The 7,500-nt window shown below is 51.4% G+C and overlaps 1 non-coding gene across 1 annotated transcript in view; it reads left to right on the top strand.

Annotated features, from left to right (window-relative positions):
- The first annotated feature begins 6,773 nt into the window (after nucleotides 1-6,773).
- The window catches only part of LOC126197189 (small subunit ribosomal RNA), a 1,909-nt gene continuing 1,182 nt past the window's right edge, over nucleotides 6,774-7,500 (top strand). Inside the window, exon 1 of the ribosomal RNA XR_007539577.1 lies at nucleotides 6,774-7,500. This exon is cut by the window's right edge and continues 1,182 nt beyond it. This is a non-coding gene — a ribosomal RNA (small subunit ribosomal RNA).

Raw genomic sequence — 7,500 nt, 5'->3', positions numbered from 1 at the left:
GTTTGAGATCTCAAAACAACACAGGGAGAGGGTCACAGAAGAGCTACTGAGATACAACACCACCTTTGCAAAATGGCAAGTTTTTGATTGCCAGCTGACCACCAGAGTAGAAAACTGGCCAAACGCCGTGGGAACAAATGTAAATGATAAAGTAGACCTCCTACAGACAGCAATACAGGAGAGCTGCAGGAAGGCCATGAGGAGAAGAACACGGCTGAAGAATGCTGTTCCTTGGTGGAATGAAACATTGACAAAAATGCGGCAGGACACAATTGCAGCTCGACACCGGCTCCAGAATGCGCGACGTACAAATCGTGAGACAGAAATACTGGCAGCAAAGGCAACTTACAGAAGCACAAAAAATAAATATAACAAAGAAATTACAAAAGCGAAGACAGATACATGGAAGAAATGGGTAAAAGAGTGCAACAGCAATGACCCTTGGAAGCTGACCGATAGAATTCTTCGCCCTAAATATGGCACCGAAACTGTCCTCAGCAATGTAAAAGTGCCTGGAAGAGGCCCTACAATGACCTGGCAAGAAACAGTGAAAGAACTGTTAAATAACCTACTACCGGATGACAAGCCAGAGGAGGACACAACACAGCAATCAGCTGTGAAGGAGCAAAATATAGGGTACCAAAATGAAGGAAACGAGCCAGACTTCTCAGCACAAGAGATAGAGACTGCAGTGAAGGCATGCAAACCACACAAAGCCACAGGACCAGATGGCATAGATGATGCCATTATAAAGCGGGTATGGGAACACAATCCTGCTCTCCTCATTGATACTTATAACAGCTGCCTTGGAGAGTCCACTTTCCCAGACAATTGGAAAATAGGGAATGTCTGCATATTACTTAAGTCTATGACAAAGCCAAGGGATGAGGTGAAATCTTATCGACCTATCTGTCTGCTACCTATCCTTGGCAAAGTATTAGAAAGGCTAATAGTGACCAGACTGGACAAAAGGTATGAAGAGTCAGGACTGAAGGCAACAAACCAATTCGGCTTCAGAAAGGGTGCATCCACAGAAATGGCAATCAGGCAGGTTGTCTCCAGTGCGAACTGTGAAGAAAAATATGTTGTTGTCATTTTTGTGGACATAGCAGGCGCCTTCGACAATTTGTGGTGGCCAAGTGTAATGAGGCGACTTAGAGCAATGCGTTGTCCCCAAAACATGTACCACCTAGTGGAAAACTACTTTAAGAACAGGAAGGCCACTGTCTACAGCAACTCTGGGTCAATTACGAAAAACATCACAAAGGGCTGCCCACAAGGTTCTATCTGTGGCCCCTTTCTCTGGAACCTTGTATTTGACGAAGTGGTACAACGGAAGGATGGCGAGCTGTGGGATAAAGTGGCCTACGCAGATGATCTAGCCATCATCATAAAAGGGAAAAGTAGGTCGCAGCTCGAAGAGAGAGGTAGGATAGCACTACAAGCCATAAGCGAATGGACCACACAGAATAAACTAGGGATCTCCAAACAGAAAACGGTAGCCATAACCATCAAAGGTAAATTTGATAGAGAAAGACCACCCAGACTTGAACTTGATGGGGAAAGGATTAGGTTTGTCCAGGAACATACATACCTCGGCATCACACTTGATGAAAGGCTCCTATTCACCCCCCATGTAAAAAATATCCAAAGGAAATTATCTGCCGTTTCTGGTGCTCTCACAAGAGTAAGTAGGTCTGAGTGGGGGCTGCAAAAGAAAACCCTGCGACTAATATACCAGGCACTTTGTTTATCTGTCTGCAAGTATGGTGCAGCAGCATGGGGAGACCGTACAAAACACAGGTACACTAGGAAAATATTAATGACGATACAAAGGCCATTTTTGTTGCAGATGACGAGGGCCTGTCGAACAGTATCGACAGAAGCACTACAGACTCTCACAGGGTGCATGCCTCTAGACCTAGAAGTGGTGAAAGCAGCCATGCTCTACCATGCTAGACATGGAATTGCTGGATCAGTGGCGGGTCTTGAGGTTCCTATAGTTCCTGCAGGACGAAACCATAGAAGTAAAATGTTAGAGGCAATTAGTTCTTTGTTACAGGATGAGTGGCAGGCCAGGTGGAGTCACTCGGACAATGGCAGAGAAACATACAACTGGATACCAGAAGTCTCCCTGTGGCAGACAGAGTGGCGTCGAGACACAACTCCGCCCTACTCCCTAACATGTCTGCTCACCAATCATGGCCTAATGAAGAGACTACAAGATCTAGGCATAGAGAGCAATGGAAATTGTGTATGTGGAGCAGAGGAAGATGCTAACCACATACTGTATGCCTGCACAATATATACAGACCCCCGAGAGCAGCTAACTGCAGCAGTGGGTCACGAATCTCTCATGAGGAAGGAAACACTGCTGCAGACACAGGAGAGCTACTCAGCCTTAAAGACCTTTGCTGAAGAGGCTTTTGAATGCAGAGAAGTGGCCAGAATAGTTTATGAACTGGAGCAGTAAACACATCAAGGTCCAGTCATTACAAAGGTAGCGACCACTGAGATTAAGGTCCATGGGGAAGTAAGGTGCTAAATTAGTAGGCTCTAATGCTCTTTTTCCCCACGGACATGTACAAAAACAGAGGAACATATGGTGAAGCGTATGTTACCATGAGCACTCTACAGCCCCAAAAATCCGCGCACCTTGGAGGGACCATGGCTGAGTGTGGAGGGGGGATGAGCAATCTCTCAGAGCCCTGAGGATGCCTCTACATGGTCTCTGGGACACCAGTGGCGGTAGGGGTATGTTAAAGTGAGGTAAAAGATACGCTCAGAAACTTGACGAGCTAAGATACTGGGTAACCAGTGATCTGTGGCATGAGGGTCTGGCCAACCTGGAGGATCATAGGAGGTCCCCCTAATCCTCTCGTAAAAACTATCATGCCACCACGGATGCTATACTGCTGGTGAAAGGGTCGCCACCAGCAGTGGCGGCGCCGCCTCCACGTGGTTCCCCGTGGGCACCCAATTTTGAGGGTGGCCAAAGGCGCTTCTCCGCATGGAGAGTCCGTTCCCCCACACAGGGGGTAATTTTTCCAAGTCGGTTCCTGCTGGTAGTGTTCTAGCTGCATGGTGGATCATGGGGTGGAGCAGAGGGGAGGATGAGCGAGAGCTCGGGTATCCCCAATGACACCCACCATCTGGGGAGGGGAAACCCAAACCAGTGACCATGTACGATACTGTCCCTACACATGCTCTAAGTCTGTGCGCGATTGCGTGCTCACAGTACGGATTCCGATGCTGAGCGATCAGCTAGGAAGCGCCCCTACCATATCGGTCCCCATGGGCGTTGCACTCGCAGTCGCAAAGACTCTGGCAATGGCTAAAAGCGCTCCGCAATATATCACGCAGACGGGTAATGACGGTCCGAGCGCTCAGTGTGAGGAGAGCATTACTGAGCCCTGACCCACAAGCAGGTTGTAGCGTATCCCACCCGCAGACATGTGACGTTGTCACACGACCAGTTGTCACTAATCGACTCATTGCTGATAATCATATGCCATACACCGGGGAAAGCTGCCGCAAGGGGTAGCTACGTAGTGCAGTCGCACCTCTACTACTGTACAGAGATAGAACACCACGAGACTGCAACCAGATTAAACTGATACATGGAGCTGATAACTAATAGATGCAGAGCCATCGGAATATAGATGACATACGACATACAACTGTCCCTATACATGCTGACAGTCTGTGCACACAATGTGAACTACACGTCACCCAGACACCCTATCACACACTACTCTCTGGCTGTAACAGACACAATATCTAAGCACCACCATGGAACAACATCCAGTGCATCCTCTCCGCCACATTACACCATTCACACTATGATAACAAAACCAGGAGGTCCACCCCAAAAACAGAATATCTCACACTTCCAACAACCATCATTACGCAGATAAGCCACAAACACCCACACATGTGCTACACAGGGGTGCAGCCAACACCACCACACTGGCGTGTCTCACAGCATATAAGCAATGGCAGAAATGAAAGACACAGGTCTGCCACTCCCTTGCCACACCCACAGAACCGGCGCACCACCTCCCCTGAGCCAAAGGTGCATCCTGACGTGACACATCTCAGGGTGCCTCAGGCGTCCACTTACCATCATCACTATGAACGAACCTCGTCCCCTCCCCCCTCATACACCATCCCTTAACCTAACCTATGTTGCGCCTTAATCTAACCTATGTTGCGCCTTAACCTAACCTATGTTGCGCCTTAACCTAACCTATGTTGCGCCTTAACCTAACCTATGTTGCGCCTTAACCTAACCTATGTTGCGCCTTAACCTAACCTATGTTGCGCCTTAACCTAACCTATGTTGCGCCTTAACCTAACCTATGTTGCGCCTTAACCTAACCTATGTTGCGCCTTAACCTAACCTATGTTGCGCCTTAACCTAACCTATGTTGCGCCTTAACCTAACCTATGTTGCGCCTTAACCTAACCTATGTTGCGCCTTAACCTAGCCTATGTTGCGCCTTAACCTAGCCTATGTTGCGCCTTAACCTAGCCTATGTTGCGCCTTAACCTAGCCTATGTTGCGCCTTAACCTAACCTATGTTGCGCCTTAACCTAGCCTATGTTGCGCCTTAACCTAACCTATGTTGCGCCTTAACCTAACCTATGTTGCGCCTTAACCTAACCTATGTTGCGCCTTAACCTAACCTATGTTGCGCCTTAACCTAACCTATGTTGCGCCTTAACCTAACCTATGTTGCGCCTTAACCTAACCTACGTTGCGCCTTAACCTAACCTACGTTGCGCCTTAACCTAACCTACGTTGCGCCTTAACCTAACCTACGTTGCGCCTTAACCTAACCTACGTTGCGCCTTAACCTAACCTACGTTGCGCCTTAACCTAACCTATGTTGCGCCTTAACCTAACCTACGTTGCGCCTTAACCTAACCTACGTTGCGCCTTAACCTAACCTACGTTGGGCCCTAACCTAACCTACGTTGGGCCCTAACCTAACCTACGTTGGGCCCTAACCTAACCTACGTTGGGCCCTAACCTAACCTACGTTGGGCCCTAACCTAACCTACGTTGGGCCCTAACCTAACCTACGTTGGGCCCTAACCTAACCTACGTTGGGCCCTAACCTAACCTACGTTGGGCCCTAACCTAACCTACGTTGGGCCCTAACCTAACCTACGTTGGGCCCTAACCTAACCTACGTTGGGCCCTAACCTAACCTACGTTGGGCCCTAACCTAACCTACGTTGGGCCCTAACCTAACCTACGTTGGGCCCTAACCTAACCTACGTTGGGCCCTAACCTAACCTACGTTGGGCCCTAACCTAACCTACGTTGGGCCCTAACCTAACCTACGTTGGGCCCTAACCTAACCCACGTTGGGCCCTAACCTGACCTGTAATTGTTATATGAATTGAAACATTCATGTAGCGTTGCCTAATCGCAACCCTCTCAACATAGGTCAGTGCTCGCACTCTCTGGTGTCCTGCGTATTGATTCATGTTACGGTGCGTACCCTCACAACATCTAGCGAGTGTTGCGTACGTTCCACATGGTCCCGCTATCCACTGTAATGTGTACTGCTGTAAGACGTATATCGCCCCCCTGTCGCCTCTAGTTCGTCAGGCGGGAGTTTGCGTGTTCAATGAGCTTCGCAGCTGTGCAATGGCATTCGCATACGTACGCGGGCCACCTTCCACGTGTTCTCTCGTGCATACGTCGCAGCATGTATGTGGGCTGATGTGGCGTGTCGTGACGCATATCATCCAGGCATGCAAGACCCACTGAATTTGCAAATGTAGATGGACGTCTACGTTTGCTGCCCAAGTTACGCAAATGAACCGGAAATCCGTTGTTGCGCGGTTGTTTACGCTGGAGGTGAATCATTGATTGCGAAAATCGGTACAGGTATTAACTGGTTGCTTCAGCGACACCCGTCATACCCACGAACGTGAGTGGGCATGTGGGTATGAAGCGATACGCGGCGGTGGCTGGGTGGGACCGTCCCCGGCCGGTGAGGGGGGAGCGCCCGGCGTGCTGGCCGCGCGCTGCGTGGGCGCACGCGCTACAGCCGGCTGGTGGGGGCGCCCAGTGGCAGGCGCGCCGGCCGACGGACGCGGCAGGCGGCGCAGCTGCGCGCCGGCGCACCCAGCGCGCGGCGCCGTGCGGCCAAAGTGGGTCCTCGCGGGCCCGGTGCGAAGCGCGGTGGACATCTGCAGTGTGCTGGTCCGATTGAGGACTGTGTGCGTTGAGGATGCGCCGCCGCCCGGCACTCGGCGCCGCGACGCCGTCTGCTGCTCGGTCGCCCCCGCGGTTCTCGCAGGTGGTTTGTATCGCAGCTGTGCGGATGTGTTGGCGCGTGCGCTGTGCTGGGAGAGTTCGCTTTGGCACCCAAGTGGGGCTCTGCCCCTCTGTGGCGCTGGCGTTGGAGCTGCCCGGCCACTGTTTGTGGCCGCGTGTTGTCTCCCGCCGGCAACACCACGACAGCACGCTCCCGGGCCTCTGTCGGCAGCGGCAAGCTCAGTTGGGAGCACGGGTGGTCGCACTGAAAGCGTCTACTCGCCTATCTCCGGGCGATTGCGCCTCTCTCGAACCCGACCAAGTACTTAGGACGGCGCTGCGCGCCGCCGGGACCTGAGAGGGTTTCGAGGTGTATCGTGCAGGGGAGCCCAGCCTCCTCCTGTTTGCGGAATAATTGAGCGGACGCTTGCGTGTTCGCGCGGGCCTCCGGGACACACTCCCGGGCGGCCGGCTGCTCAGCTCTAGTTGACGCAGCTCCCTGGTTGATCCTGCCAGTAGTCATATGCTTGTCTCAAAGATTAAGCCATGCATGTCTCAGTACAAGCCGCATTAAGGTGAAACCGCGAATGGCTCATTAAATCAGTTATGGTTCCTTAGATCGTACCCACGTTACTTGGATAACTGTGGTAATTCTAGAGCTAATACATGCAAACAGAGTCCCGACCAGAGATGGAAGGGACGCTTTTATTAGATCAAAACCAATCGGTCGGCTCGTCCGGTCCGTTTGCCTTGGTGACTCTGAATAACTTTGGGCTGATCGCACGGTCCTCGTACCGGCGACGCATCTTTCAAATGTCTGCCTTATCAACTGTCGATGGTAGGTTCTGCGCCTACCATGGTTGTAACGGGTAACGGGGAATCAGGGTTCGATTCCGGAGAGGGAGCCTGAGAAACGGCTACCACATCCAAGGAAGGCAGCAGGCGCGCAAATTACCCACTCCCGGCACGGGGAGGTAGTGACGAAAAATAACGATACGGGACTCATCCGAGGCCCCGTAATCGGAATGAGTACACTTTAAATCCTTTAACGAGTATCTATTGGAGGGCAAGTCTGGTGCCAGCAGCCGCGGTAATTCCAGCTCCAATAGCGTATATTAAAGTTGTTGCGGTTAAAAAGCTCGTAGTTGGATTTGTGTCCCACGCTGTTGGTTCACCGCCCGTCGGTGTTTAACTGGCATGTATCGTGGGACGTCCTGCCGGTG

The sequence above is a fragment of the Schistocerca nitens genome, chromosome 7 (assembly GCF_023898315.1).
Source record: "Schistocerca nitens isolate TAMUIC-IGC-003100 chromosome 7, iqSchNite1.1, whole genome shotgun sequence".
NCBI classification, from domain to species: domain Eukaryota; kingdom Metazoa; phylum Arthropoda; class Insecta; order Orthoptera; family Acrididae; genus Schistocerca; species Schistocerca nitens.
Note: the sequence above shows the minus strand (reverse complement) of the source record. Positions and strands in the feature narration are given on the sequence as shown.